The sequence below is a fragment of the Lagenorhynchus albirostris genome, chromosome 13 (genome assembly GCF_949774975.1).
Source record: "Lagenorhynchus albirostris chromosome 13, mLagAlb1.1, whole genome shotgun sequence".
Taxonomy (NCBI): Eukaryota; Metazoa; Chordata; class Mammalia; order Artiodactyla; family Delphinidae; genus Lagenorhynchus; species Lagenorhynchus albirostris.
In genome coordinates, this window is record NC_083107.1 from 76602750 (window position 1) to 76617943 (window position 15194).

Consider the following 15194-nt stretch of genomic DNA (forward strand, 5'->3'; position numbering starts at 1 on the left):
AGGAGAAAACTGCAGAAATTCCTTTCTCTGAAGGAAGAGTTCCCAGCAAGCTGTGAGCGCGTCTTCCCGGCTCACTGTCGAGGACTGTTATGGTGGGCACTTTGTGCGGGCCATTTCTTCCGAGGGTCTTATACTGGGAGTACAGGGAGCCAGGCCTTCTAGTACCCCACTACTCAGGAGGGTCCTGGTCCAGAACGGCGTTGGAGAAATGTGTGTTGAAGGGAGGTGGCTCTGAAGCTTCTTGTCCTGGGTGACCTTGGGCAAATCATGCTAATCATCAACCAACGGTTAATAATAAGCACCTTGTTTATGCACTAAATATATTTTATTGAATGTGCTTTGGGTGGGGCTGGGGAGGGGATAGTGAAGGGGAGGGAATGAAACTTCCTTGGAATCCTGGGTTGAGGGATTGGACTAAGCCATTTTATAAAGCCCCTTTCTGTGTCCTTGAAGGACACACATTTGCCAGCCCTCCCGGGATCCTGACTGTCCTAGCCAAAGCCTGGAAGACTTGTCAAGGAGTAGTGCCCAGTAAATGTTTGGTGGCTTGCCTACCAGGAAAGCAAGAATTCTTACATGTTCCCAACCTGATCAGTTTCCTTAAGTGTGTTGTTTGTACATTCGCTTATTTCAACAATTATTCAGTGACCTCCTGCCTACTGACCTTAGGCACTTTTCAATGCCTTGGGGATAAAGGCAGCGAACAAAATCCCTGTTGAGGTTTACATTCAGGTGGGAATTTTCAAGAGAGGGAAATTCTGGAAGGTCGACTTTCTCTTTAAGCAGAGAGTTTTACGATTTGCAGAGTGCCTTCAAATTCCTTATCACGTCCAGGAAAACTGCCGTTTTGGGTTCTGAGGACACCATGAGTATCTCCCTTGGCCAAAGGGCTCGAGGCAGACAAACCTCCATTGCTAGGAGGGAGTCTACCCCTGACTGCTAGTAGGGGGCGTCCAGCTTGGAAGAACCTGAGGCTACTTAAGCAAAGATCAAGAGAAACTCCGCCGGACAACTCTCAGGCTTTGGAAGGCTAGTGTTCGGTGAGGGCCTCTGCGGTGACGCCTAAGCCGCTGCCTCGAGCTCAAGGCCAACCTGGACCGCCCACAGGTCAGGAACGCGCGCCCCTGGGCCAGACGCCTCGGGCAGGTGGCGCAGAGCGGGAGAGCGCTCCCGGGACTCCCCCGACAAGGCTCTCCGAGGTGCCCTCCCGGCAGGGCTCTTCCGCGCGGTGCCGGTGAACGCGGAAACCCGGAGCGTGGATTACCGCGGAGCAGGGCGCGCGGCCCCGGCGTGCTGCGGCAGCCGAGCAGGTTGTGAATCTGGCGGGCGCCAGCGCTGCGCTCCCCGGCCGCGATAAGCACTGCGTAGCGGGGCTCGCCCGTCCCGATTCTTTCTGTTTCTCGGGATGGGGTGGGGGCAAAAGTCAGTTCTCGATAAGTCGCTTTGTTCGCTCACGGACACAACCTCCAGAGCTTTCAAAGTGATTTCCAGTCTTTTGTCGATTTGCCCTACTCTAGCATTTTACGCTGTGCTCTCTGGTTTCTCTCCAGAGAACAGTCTCCGCGCTGCAAACCGCATCAACCGTAGGGGGTCATGATGCCATTTCTTTGCTTCGAGGAGATGTACTTATTTATCGCGCCCTGGAGGTCTCTTTCGTGGCAATGTTAGGTCGTTGATGACTTACTGACAACTTGTGTGTCGGGAAAAATGAACACTGATACTTTAGACCGTGTTGTGCTGTAGGGGAGATGTGATTGAGAAGCGTGCGCGTTTGTGAAGCAGCTTTGTCTAATTGGGCAAGAAGATTTTGCTTGTTAGTTGTATTTGCACTGAAGCGCTGTTTGGCGATACTTAATTTTTAAGCTCCAGTTATTGTGCACCTTTATCTTTTTAAGCTCATTTGTTGTTTAAAAATTGTAGGTGTGTGTGATGCCTTTTATATATGCAACACGAAGTCACAGTAGGGAAACCCATCCTAAAAACATCGAAGGGATATTTATCATTTAAATTACAGAAAGCAGGTCCCCTCTATAGGATGGTAGAATGATCTTTAAAAGAGGACTGTGGTAGGGACACTAAAAAATGAGGGATCCCTGTGTTTCTTCCCTTTTTCAGTCATTTTCAGTTGTGATTACAGAAGAGCAGAGATGCGCTGCCCTGGGGTAGAGGGACTGGGACACCGCACCGTGTTTAGTAAAGAAGCTGTCAGCTGCAGCAGTTGTCGCGTAACTTGAAGCTATGTCCCCAGCACTGCGGACCGCCCGCGGTGTCAGCTTTCACATCCTGGAGATTTGGGGGAGAGAGAGAGGGGGTACGTCGGGGACAGGAGGAGGGAAGGGGAAGGTGCTTTAGGGAGAGGGTTGTTTGTTTTTTCTGGAGTACTTGGTAGAAGCCTCACTCGCCCGGAAACAACTGAGAAGCCATTTTCCTTTCCTCAATTACAAATTATATTCTTTCCTGAAGTAGCCTTACTTCCACCTCACTCCTTCCTAGATTCAAACAAACAAAATAAAACCAAGGACGATTTTTCAGGTATACACAACTATATTTAATATTTCCATCCACTTTATTTGTGGCATAGACAAATTGAAAACTGAGAATGGCAGCAAAAGTGCAAATTGCCAGTGATATAACAGGTCTAAGCCTGTGGCCCTGTGACCTCATGGTAATATTATTTATCAGACATGCTCTGTATAAAATATACGAGCCAAGAAGGGTGGAACTTAAGGCATGAGGGCATTTAGGAAATTGGAAGAAAAAGTAAGTGTTTGGAAGACAACATTAGAAAATGAAAAGACGCAGGAATTGGAAAAATGGATTTATACTCATTTAAATTCATAAAGAATCATGATAGTAATTTTCTTGTATGGGTAAAGTGCCTTTATTTCAAAAAGCTAAGGATATTAATCATTACAGAGGAGAGGCATTATGTAAGATAATTATGTTTATCCTGATTTTTAATCCTATTTTTAAAAATATATGGATAGACCAATAAAATAAAATAATTTTATTTTAAAGATAAACAGGAAGTTCAAACAGGAAGTTATCACCTAGAATAAAACTGTACAGCAGTTTTTCTGACACATAAAGTGTTTCATTGTATATGTCTGTACTCTTTCTAAATGTTTTTTTTTTTTCTAAAATACGTGGAAAAATGCAAGACCATGAGGAGTGATTCCCATGCAATTAGAGGGAGCGTTCCATGCCTCTCTACACAGAAGAGGGATTAAAAGCCCTAGTTTTAATAGACTCAGTTGATTATTTCACCCAGCCCACTCCTGATTTATCTCTGTAATCCATGATTGAATCTAAATTCAGTTTGAAAGATCATTCTGTGCTGTGTCACCAATTTCTCTTAAAATCTGAACAATCCACAATAAAAATTAAAGTCCCTGCTGAATGAATTATAGTCAAAGTTTTGAGTTTCCAGAAGTTTCTTGGAATCTCAAAATTAGTCATAGCAAGCACAGGTGATCTACAGCACTTGCTATAACTATTTAAAAATAGAAAATGCTTTATTCCATTCATTCCATGTCTTCTACATTTGGGCCTAACCTATAGATTTATAGCAGTGGTCTTAAGTTGGGAATATTCACCACTATTGTTAGTGATGACACAAAACAAATTATGATAGCAGAATTGGACTATATATGGCCCCTGTTCCTTTTCTTTGATGACTTTTCAGGTAGTCCTTTTTGCTAGGCTGTACTCTTTTTTAGTTGTGTGACTAGCCACTGCCAATATAATCATGGATTCATATTCTGGAACTTCTGTACTTTGGAGACCATCTGATCCTGAAGGGTCTTCAAAAGCCCTTCCTGCCTAAAGCAGATCTTCATGACTTGTTTCTCCCTTCAATCTCTATTTTCCTTATTATACTTCTTTTGAATTTTTACTCAAACTCAACAGAGAATCTTAGCATATAATTTAAGGGAAAAATAAATATAATGAATTCTGAGACAACCAACAAAAACCCACAGCCTTTACCAAAGTATTTTCACAGTGGAGTTTACATTTTTACCTACTGCCTGCAGGAGGAAAGAAACAGTTGGCTCTCTCAGTTTTTAGTGTTCTTATCATATTCCTCCTTTAAAGTTCATGTTACCATCCTAAGGAGGTTCAAGAAGAGAAAGAGTGACCATTGATGACCTTTGATTTTTTTCAGAACATAGGTTTAGCACCTGTACCATAGTCTCTAGGAGAGTGGATTGTACTGATTTTTTAAAAAGAAAGAAAATGCTCGGTAACCAGTAGTGGTGTTCAGTAGTGCCTGCAGGCTGAATTTCTTTTGATCTCATTCATTATTCATTTATCAGACACCTATTGAGCACCTACTTTGTGTCAGGCAGTGTACTGAACATTTTATATGCAATATTGTATTTAATAACAACTCTATGAAGTGTGAGATAGGTACTATTATAATCTATTTTACAGATGAGGAGGAAACTGACACAACATATGTATTAGTAACATCTCCAGATGCCTTCTTCAGTTGGCCTTAATTCCTTTTTCTTTAGCCCATTCCAAATAATACTGTGATTCTCCCTCTGTAAATTACTACTTTTTTATCCACCTAATATAACTATGCAAGATAAGTGTTGTGTATACCATGATCATCTTATTTCTCTTCAATAATCTCCCATTTCCTCCTGAGAAAACTTCAAACCCTAAGTCACGTATTCAGAATCTTCCACTATGTGGCAGACTGCTACTTGGCTGCCTTAACCACAGAGCATCTATTTATTTTTTGGGTGGGGGGAAGCAGGAAGGAAACAGGCTCAGATCAAAGTCTACCTTTCCCAGCATTCCTGCCTTTTCATCTACTGCCTGAAGGAGAACAGAAACAGAAGCCTCCCTCATTTTTTTTCTGTCCTTACTATATATCTCCTTTAAGTCCATTTTAGCATCCTAAAAAGGGAGTGTTCAAGAAGAGGAAAAATGACCACTGATGATCTTAAATCCAGACATTACTGTCCAGTTCCTTATTTACAACTGCCTACAGAACATCTTCATGTGAATTTCTTACAGATACTTCAGGTTCAAAGTGTACAAAATACTTATCTCCCCTTCCCCCACCCCCACCCCCTGACCTCCACTGATCTCCCTGTGCACCCTAGCGCTTTGAAGGTGCCCCCTATCAACCCAGTCCTCTAAATCAAACCTTGGGTATCACCTTCAGTTCCTCCATCTCTCTCATTCCCCATCAAATCATTACTTAAGTCCTATAAATCCCACTTTTTGAATGTCTCTCAAACTCATCCCTCACTGCCACTCTGTTCAGCCTTTCATCATCGCACTCCTGAGACTTGTTCTTTTTCATTCTCATAACTATTAAAAAAAAATAAAATCACATCACTCCCTTGAATAAAACCATTAAGTGGTTTCTCGCTTTATACAGTAAAAATAAAAATGCACAGCATACAAGACCCTTTATTTTCTAGCTCTTGCATACCCTTCCAACCTCATCTCCTGCTACATCTTTTCACTCTTCTTTGCTCCGTCATGCTGTGGAGTTGTACTTCTCAGTACTTTTGCATTTGCTTCTTCTCTCTTCTTGGGAAACTCTCTTTCCTTTGCCTGGAAGATTTCTATTAATCCATCAAGTTCAGCTAAAATATTATCTCCTGACAGAAGAATCTTTTATTTCCTAGCGCATAGCAGACAGTTTACAGGGTTGTTGTGAAGATGAACTGAGATAGCATATATGAGAATACAAACTATGAAGCTCTATTTAAACATAAGATACTGTATATTAGCAATTTGTCTATTAATTATTAATACAGGTAGTGGTTGAGGCCATGAGACTAGATATGATTGACAAGGGGCAAGTATAGAGAGAAGGCATGAGAATGGTAAAACTAGGAATCACCTAAGTTTGGGAAAAGGAATTTGGGAGAGGTTATTGTGCACTTGTTATTCTCATTATATATTTGTTTGCAAACTCCTGGAAAGTAATAGCTGTTTTGCTCATTTTAGTATTTTTTAAGCAGCACTTAGGATATTGCCTTTAAAAAAGTGTTTGTGGAACTAAAATAATGATTGTTAAGGGTTCTTATGTGTATCTAACCCAGCTAAAAGGGAATATGATCCATAGTTAATAAAATATGTTTCAAATATATGCATGTTGGTTAAATTGCTTTAGAAAATATTAATAATTAAATTAATGATTATGAATTTATATGTAAATACATATTTGTGTCTGTCTGTCTATTTATCCATCCACCCATCCATCTAATTATTTGTTTTCACATTTGGGATCTGTAGTAGATACTTTTGGAGGAATATGCCTAGGCCACAAATAAACAGCTCCCTGGTCTCTCCTCTAGTCTGAAGAAATAGGTCCTTGGCTACTATCTGTTGCTTGTTTGGACATTAGAACCTAGGAACGCCAACTGGGTTTTTAATTTGAAGCTGACATGGAGAGAGTTGTGTCCGTTTCCCCATGAGCCAGAAAATTTAATGTGTAAACTTTTCTCATCATGTTTAGCTTTGACCGTTTTCTCTGTGTACTGTGGAGGGTTGAATCTTTGATTTCCATAGCATTGATTTGGTTTTCTGTAGTGTTAATTCTGCTCTTTTATGTCCAGTACAGATTTTAATTCTGTTAATACATTTCATATGTTTTCTTTTTCAACTTTAGCATTTCCGCCTTCATCTCAGTTTGCTATCTCCCTGCTTTAGTTCCAGAGACCATTTCTTTTATCTTTTCTGAAGATGCAAAATAACTGTCTTCTGAAATTTTCTTCCCTTTCTTATTTTTTAGAAATAAAATTTTCCCATGAGTTTTTAGGGCAACGTCCTCTTTCCTGGCTTTGCATTTTCAATGCATAGGTACAATATTGTTTTGTTGTTTATCTCTCCTTGGTGAGCACCATTTGATCTAAAATTTTCCAACAGAGTTGAGTTTATATTTACATTAGTTTCTCTCACTATTCAGTGGGTACTGGTAACTTCTCTCAGACCCAGCTTTAAAGGACAAGTAGATATGCCTAGCCATTAGTTCAGTCTACTTTCTTGTAGAAAGGCAAAATATAATTCCAATTTCTTTATTTTTGGTTAAAATTTTATGACTAGTACATCATATCTAATGTGATGAATTCTGAATCCACAGGAGACATACATGTCATAATTTTGAAATTATTTAGATTTGGTTAATTATTGAGAGGCTAGTAATTATTACACATTGAAAATCCTTTTTAATGTTCCATAAAATGTTGAAATATTTTTTTTAAATCTGTAAGCCAAAGAAAGGTAAGTTAACTCAGGATAGAAAAACAATCTTTCATAACTGTCTCCTATCATCATTTAGGTAAGATGTACTGGGTTGAATAGTATCCCCTCAAAATTCATGTCCATCCCAAACCTCAGATTGTGATGTTATTTAGAAATAGGTTCTTTACAGGTTAAGATGAGGTCATAATGGATTAGCGTGGGCCCTAAATCCAAAATAACTGGTGTCCTTATAAGAAGAGGAAAGACACAGAGACAGAGAGAGACACACAGAGAGAAAATGTCAGGTGACTGTGGGGGCAGAGATTGGAGTTACACACAAGCCAAAGAATGGCAGGGGTTTCCAGCAACCACCAGAAGCTAGAAGAGAGGCATGAAGCAGATTCTTCCTCAGAGCCCACAGAAGGAACCAACCCTAGTGACAACTTGATTTTAGACTTCTGGCCTCCAGAATGGTGAAAGAATAACATTTTGTTGTTTAAGTCACCCATTCTGTGGTATCTTGTTATAGCAGCCCTAGGAAATTAATAGAGAGGATAACTGCATTTGAATATAGTATTCAGCAGATAGGTCTACAGTAAAGAATATTCTGGCACTGAGATAATGGAAAGATAAAATTTTCTTTTCTACAAATAGACATCTCCCATCCCCCTCTTTTTTTTTTTTTCTGTGAAAAATCACTGGATTTTGAATTAAGAGAGAGTGATTCAAGAACCAATTTTGCTACTTGGGAAAATCACTGAAGTTCCCTTCATAACTTGATTTCCTCATTTATAAAAATAGAGCTCTGTAGTTCAAAACTTCAAGATACTGGGCATCCACAGAATTCCAGACAGTAAGTTAATAGTGCTGATTTACATCTAAGATAGTGTTGAGCCAGTTTCTTCCAACTGAAAACCAAATTAAATTCATGGTTTTGAGTTCACTTAAAATAATTTCCTTAGAGACCTTTCATACATTGTTGATGAAAATCAGATTAGGGACAGAGATCACAGTACCACTGCTAGACCTAGAACAAGTTGGTTTAAGATTTCTCAGGCTAGTTTATAGATGTTCTAATAAAACTGAGTATTAATAACACTGTAGTGTTAAACAATATTTTGAAATTAGACTTATATAAATAACACTTTGCCAATATAATGTTTTTGAATAGACTTTACTTTTTAGAGCAATGTTAAGTTCACAATACATATAATGTTTTTAGAAACATTCATTGACGATAGACCTTATTGGTTCTGATTGTGTAGATTGTAATATAGTATTAGAAGTTCAAGCATGTTGATTTTGGATTGGATAAAAAATAAGACTAAATAACAGACTAATTGTATTGCTTCTTAATATAATGTAGACCCTTAACATTCCTGAGGGATGTGTCCTAAGACCTTCCTGACTCCCTATTATATGAATATCACTCTAGGATAAAATTGCTTTGTTGGTAAAGTAAGCCATATTGCCTATTTATAGAATATTAAGTGAGACAGTAAATTAAATAAGCACAACAGGGGCTTCCCTGGTGGCGCAGTGGTTGAGAGTCCGCCTGCCGATGCAGGGGACACGGGTTCGTGCCCCGGTTCGGGAGGATCCCACGTGCCGCGGAGCGGCTGGGCCCGTGAAGCCATGGCCGTTGAGCTTGCGCGTCCGGAGTCTGTGCTCCACAACGGGAGAGGCCACAACAGTGAGAGGCCCGCGTACCACAAAAAAAATAAAAAATAAAATAAATAAATAAATAAGCACAACAAAGCTAGGTTGAGGTGCAGGCACTGGGTGGTCATTTGACCAGATTTATTAATTTAGTTATCAATTACAACCACCAGCTTCATAGTCATATAAGGTTTATATTTGAGCTTTAGCAAATGACATATTACTGTCATTATAACCTTCAGAGTCATTCACAAATAGATACAGCCCAAAGATTAAATCTATAAAGGCCACATTTTATTAAAATCCTGCTACCTGGAAACATTAAAATGTTCATACATCATTGTATTCCTTGAAAAATAAGTGATTGACATTTGAGATCATGGCCATTTTGAAAGCAATTTGAATCCAATGGATGAGGATTGGTTTTGAAACAGCTAAAATTTACTCTTTGGCTTTTATGAATTCAACAGGCATTTTTAAAAATAAGGTTTTCTAAATACTTCTAAATAGATTGTAGCTCTTTCCCTTTAGGAGCTAATAAATCTATTAATCTATGAGAATGGACCTTTAATGATATTACTTATGCTTGGACTCTTTCTATCCTAAAAGCTGTGTGAACGATTTTCCACTTAGGCCAGGAGGAAAGAATACAGTAACCCAACTCTATTTATGTCTTTAGAAACTACCAGCGTTCATCTGAGTAGTCTGTATCTCTCGAGCAGCTGTTAAAATAACTTGTAGGATCACCTTAAAACTAATTAAGAAAGCCTTATTCAGGAACATTAAGGCAGTTACGACACAATGTCCCTGCTGCTGTCAGGTGAGTATGCTTTCTACTCATTTCTCTGAATATTTCTTTCCTGCTTCTCCCATAGGAAGGATCACACTGTTTCTTGGTGATGCATTTTATTCAAAAATAGTATAAATGAATAGAAAGATGACTCTCTTCAGATTGATGACAAAATATTTTTCCATCAGAAAATTGTCCTCTTTGGTAGTTACGGTGATACTCCTCTGTGGGGTGAACTGGAGCTGGGGCAAGTAACAGGCTGTGGCAGTAGTTTCTGACCAGATCCTAGATCTGGAATTAGAGTAGAATACAGTCATCCCTTGGTATCTATGGAGGACTGGTTCCAGGACCCTCGTGGATATTAAAATTCATGGATGCTCAAGTCCCTGATATGAAATGGCTTAGTATTTGCATATACCCTATGCATATTCTCCCATATAATTTAAATCAGCTCTAGACTACTTTTAATTCTGAATACAATGTAAATACTATGTAAATAGTTGTAAATACAGTGTAAGTGCTATGTACATAGTTGCCTGTTCGGCTTTTTGGAACTTTCTGGAATTTCCCCCCCCCCAATATTTTTGATCCTCAGTTGGTTGAAGCTGTAGATGTGGAACCCATAGATACTAAGGGCCCACTGTAGAATCTTTTAAATGAGCCTGAGCAGGGCAAGATCTTCTCAAACTAAGATCTCCTGACTCACCAATTTGTACCACCGAATGAGGAATTTTAGAATGGATTGGCAGATTTCCACCAAAGAGTCAGATTACAGGGCATTGCTGAATTTGGATAGCTGTAACATTTCCTACTTATTCTTCAAGTTCTTGTTCAAATACCATGAAGACTTCCCTGATTATCTATTCCAGAGTGATAGTTCTTCTTTTCAGTTTTCATTAGACTTAAGATGCATGGAATAATCAATGAAATACCACCAAGACACATAGTTTTCCTTTTAGCTTTTAATATCCAACTATATTTTAAAGCTACTTAGTGCAGAAGCTGTGTCTTGTATTTTTACTTTGATTCATTCAAAATGCCAAATTCCTGATTCATAATAAAGCTTGGCAATTATTTGGTGGATTAATTTCCTCTGTCTCTTTAGTGTTCATTCTCAGTGGGTTATTTTTCTGTGCTTTTACTATCTAGAAGAATTAAAATTCAGTTGAGCATTCTGATAATTGGAAAGATTATTATTATTATTATTATTTTTTTTTTTTTTGTGGTACGCGGGCCTCTCACCGTTGTGGCCTCCCCCGTCGCGGAGCACAGGCTCCGGACGCACAGGCCCAGCAGCCATGGGTCACGGACCCAGCTGCTCCACGGCATGTGGGATCTTCCCGGACCGGGGCACGAACCTGTGTCCCCTGCATCGGCAGGCGGACTCCCAACCACTGCGCCACCAGGGAACCCCGGAAAGATTATTTTTATAACTTAATAATGATTCTGTTTCATAATTGGTATAGTAAGTGTGATACATAATTTTCTGTTTATAGAACCCCAAATAATGAAAAACAGTTGTTTTTATACTGATTTTAAGAGAAAACTTAGCATCTTCCAGCAGGTGATTATATTTCTTATTCAATATAGGTTTGTACCATATGTAGTGGAATATATTATAAAGGAATTTAAACAAGAAGTGACTTAGGGCTTGGATTAGTTTCTGTGAATGCCATGTGATTAGATTTATGAAAGAAAGAGGACATTATATTTGACAAAAGGGAGTTTCTAGATTTATTTGACTGGGCAATAGTGTTTACAATTGACATTGGACACTGGAACCAAACCTTCTTTTAGCAACCAGTATAATCATTTGCAAGCCAAGAAAATGTTTATATTCTTCCTTATGTATTGATAGATGTCTCTTCCTCCTCCTTCCCCCTCCCCCTCCTCCCCCTCCTCCTCCTCCCTACATCCTCCCCCTCCTCCTCCTCCCTACATCCTCCCCGTCCTCCCCCTCCCCTCGTCCTCCCCCTCCTCCTCCTCCTCTCCCTCCCCCTCCTCCTCCCCCTCCTCCTCCTCTCCCTCCCCCTCCTCCTCCCCCTCCCCTCCTCCTCCCCTCCCCTCCTCCTCCCCCTCCCTTCCCCCTCCCCTCCCCCTCCCCCCTCCCCCTCCCCTCCACCTCCCCTCCCCTCCCCCTCCTCCCCATCCCCCTCCCCCTCCTCCCCCATCCCCCTTCCCCTCCTCTCCTCCCCCCTCCTCCCCCTCCCCCTCCTCCTCCTCCTTTTCCTCCTTCTTCTTCTTCTTCCTGCCAAATGAAAGTTGTACTAGACTGTTTTTTTCTCTGACTGTTCCTTGGACCTGATCATAGCTTTTCAAGGCCTTTGTAAAAGTTTAAATGGTTTTCCCTTTTATACTTTCTGAAGGAAATGTCATATATTTTAATATTTTGCAAGTGATTGTCTGTATGTAGGTTACAGTTGTTGATCTAAACCAAATAGACAGCCAGTTATTTTTCCAGCAAAGATGGGTTTATTCAGGATCTACAGAGAATTACAATTGAGAATTGCAGTTGAGCCATGGTGAGCCACGGTGCAAGTGCTTGCACAAGCCAGGGGGAGGAGAGCTCTTTTATAGAGGGGAAAAGTTGGGAGGGCTACAGTAAACAGAGTCCATGGCTTTTCATTGGCTGAGTTGTTGCCAGGAAAGAAGAGGAGGAGTTTTTCTTCTTCCTGTTGGGCTCTGCTGTTGTCATATGGTGTGAGAATTCCCCCTTCAGGTCTCCTGAGTCTATTTAATTTAGGTTTCTGTTTATTAATTTTTCATATTTTTCCCTTTTAATCAAGATTTTTCTCTAAAAGCATTACTGATCAAGAGTCAGGTTTTCCAGTTTCAGTGGCTTTTTGTCCCTCAACGCCAGGAAGGGCCTTTCGTGAGTGTTTTGTGTCTTGTCAGAGGGAAAGTACACAGCTGGGAAACATATTGAAGTCACATCTGAGTAACAAGGAGGGGTAGGAGGGACAACCTCTCAGGCACTCTTTATCGAAAGTCCATGTGTTATCAAGAACATAGGCATTGGAGAGCATCTGAAGTGTTATATTATCATCAAAGGTTTGGTGACAAAATTCTAAAAGGCATGGTTCAGATATCTTGGGAAATCTGTCTCATCAGATGTTATCTAGTTTATTTCTGGAAAATCTTTACTTTCAGATGATGTGCAGATCCAGGTAGATTTCAGCACTTTCTTTAGGTGTGTCATATAAATCCAAGAATCTATTCCTTGGAGTTTGGTAGCACAAGGGATGATTAGCAGTACCTGATGGGAGCCTTTTCAGCAAGGTTGAAGAAAGTTCTTCTGGAGGTGTCTCTTCTAGTAGATGAAATTTCCAGTGGGTCAGAAGAAGCAGCAGCCATGTGCATTGGGCATACTGTGACTATCTTAAAGGGTGAGTGTTTATGAGTTCCAACAGTGGTGGATCTGAGATTTAGAAGGACGAGTGGAAATGCTTCTGGCCGGGGTATTAGGAGGGCCTCTACAAATTTTGCCAATGGTGTCTTAATAATGCTGTCAATTTATTCAACTAAGAGGATTTAGGGTGTTAAGTGCAATAAAATACTGTAAAACTGGCCAAACAGTGAAGACTTATCAAAGCACCTGACCAGGAAACTGGATTCCTCGATTATTATGAAGTTCAAGAGGAATTCCCCAAGCAGGGATAATTTTTTCCAGAACTTTATCCACAGAAGAGGCAGTAGCCTGTCTGCAAGGGAAGGCTTCAGTCCAGCATGAAAACATACGCACTGTGATTAAAATACGTTTATATCCATGGAATGGAGGAAGTTGTATGAAATCCATTTGCTAGCCCTCTAATGGTCTATTAGGCAGTTTAAAATTTTCAGGAAGTTCTCTAGAATTAGAACCAGAACACCAGCCCACTAACTTATTGTACAATCAGGCTTGGGCAATTGCTAGTGATGACAAATTAAAATTATAATGGAGTAATCATAGTTCAGGCATACAAAAATGGATTTGGACAGCCATTGAGCGCCTGGTCTCAGGCACCATTAAGAACTTGAACTTTCTGTGAACTATACCTAACCCAAGGTTTTTTTGTTTTGTTTTGTTTTGCTTTTTAACATCTTTATTGGGGTATAATTGCTTTACAGTGGTGTGTTAGTTTCTGCTTTATAACAAAGTGAATCAGTTATACATATACATATGTTCCCATATCTCTTCCCTCTTGCGTCTCCCTCCCTCCCACCCTCCCTATCCCACCCTCCAGGCGGTCACAAAGCACCGAGCTGATCTCCCTGTGCTAGGCGGCTGCTTCCCACTAGCTATCTACCTTACCTTTGGTAGTGTATATATGTCCATGCCTCTCCCTCGCTTTGTCACAGCTCACCCTTCCCCCTCCCCATATCCTCAAGTCTGTTCTCTAGTAGGTCTGTGGCTTTATTCCTGTCTTACCCCTAGGTTCTTCATGACATTTTTTTTTCTTAAATTCCATATATATGTGTTAGCATACGGTATTTGTCTTTCTCTTTCTGACTTACTTCACTCTGTATGACAGACTCTAGGTCTATCTACCTCATTACAAATAACTCAATTTCGTTTCTTTTTATGGCTGAGTAATATTCCATTGTTTTTAAAACATCTGCTAGCTGCAACATTGTGTTTCAAGGTTGTTCTCCCTTCTAACTATGCAACCATTTCAGAGCCCAACCAATCCTTACTTAACAAGTACCCTTCTTGCCAGCTCCAATTACAATTCTTGATAAACAATTCATATAACTAACTGTAACCTTGTGGTTCTTGCCTTTATAATCCTCCCCCATTTTGACAGTTCAAGTGCTTCTTCAGTCTGTGTCTCCCGGGCTGCTGTCCTAACAAACCCCAAATAAGCCCCTTTTTATTTTAATCAGGTCTCTGTTTCTCAAATTTTGGTTAATACTAGATGACTTTGTTGGGCAATTCCTAGGGCTTTTCCAATGCCTGTTGATTGGAACAAAACATTGGCTCCCACACAAAATATCTGATGAACCTGTTCATGACTATTACAATCAAATTCAGATTTTTTAAAAGAAAGTTCTGGTTTTCCTTCAGATGTTTCCACTCAGTAGCTTTTAACTCTGTTTATTAGTGGACTGAACCAGGCCCTTCCCCTTCCAGTAAAAAGGACCAGGGTGGGATGGGAAACATGTCCACTCCAGATTTAATCTGTCAAACCTGCTCTAACACTCTAGATGAGTCACCTAAAAGGAAGATTGCCAGAATTTTTAATCTTCAACTCCAGCAAATGAAGGCCCCTAAATGAAACCAAAACCCTCCTAGTTTCTGCTCTTTGCTGCTGTTGAGCTCCATTTCTTTTTCCAACCAGAAGTCTAGTGCAATAACATTTAGCGATTTCTTCAATGCAATATACTTAAACCAAACTCCTAGCCTTTACCCTTGTGATATATCGTCAAACAAGTTACAGCCTCTCCCCCTTCTCTCTTCTTCTAATGGTGTCTCTATTTTCCTAATCATCTAAACTTGAAACTTTGGACTCATTGCTGACTCTTTACCTCCACAACAGCACAACAGTAATTAAAT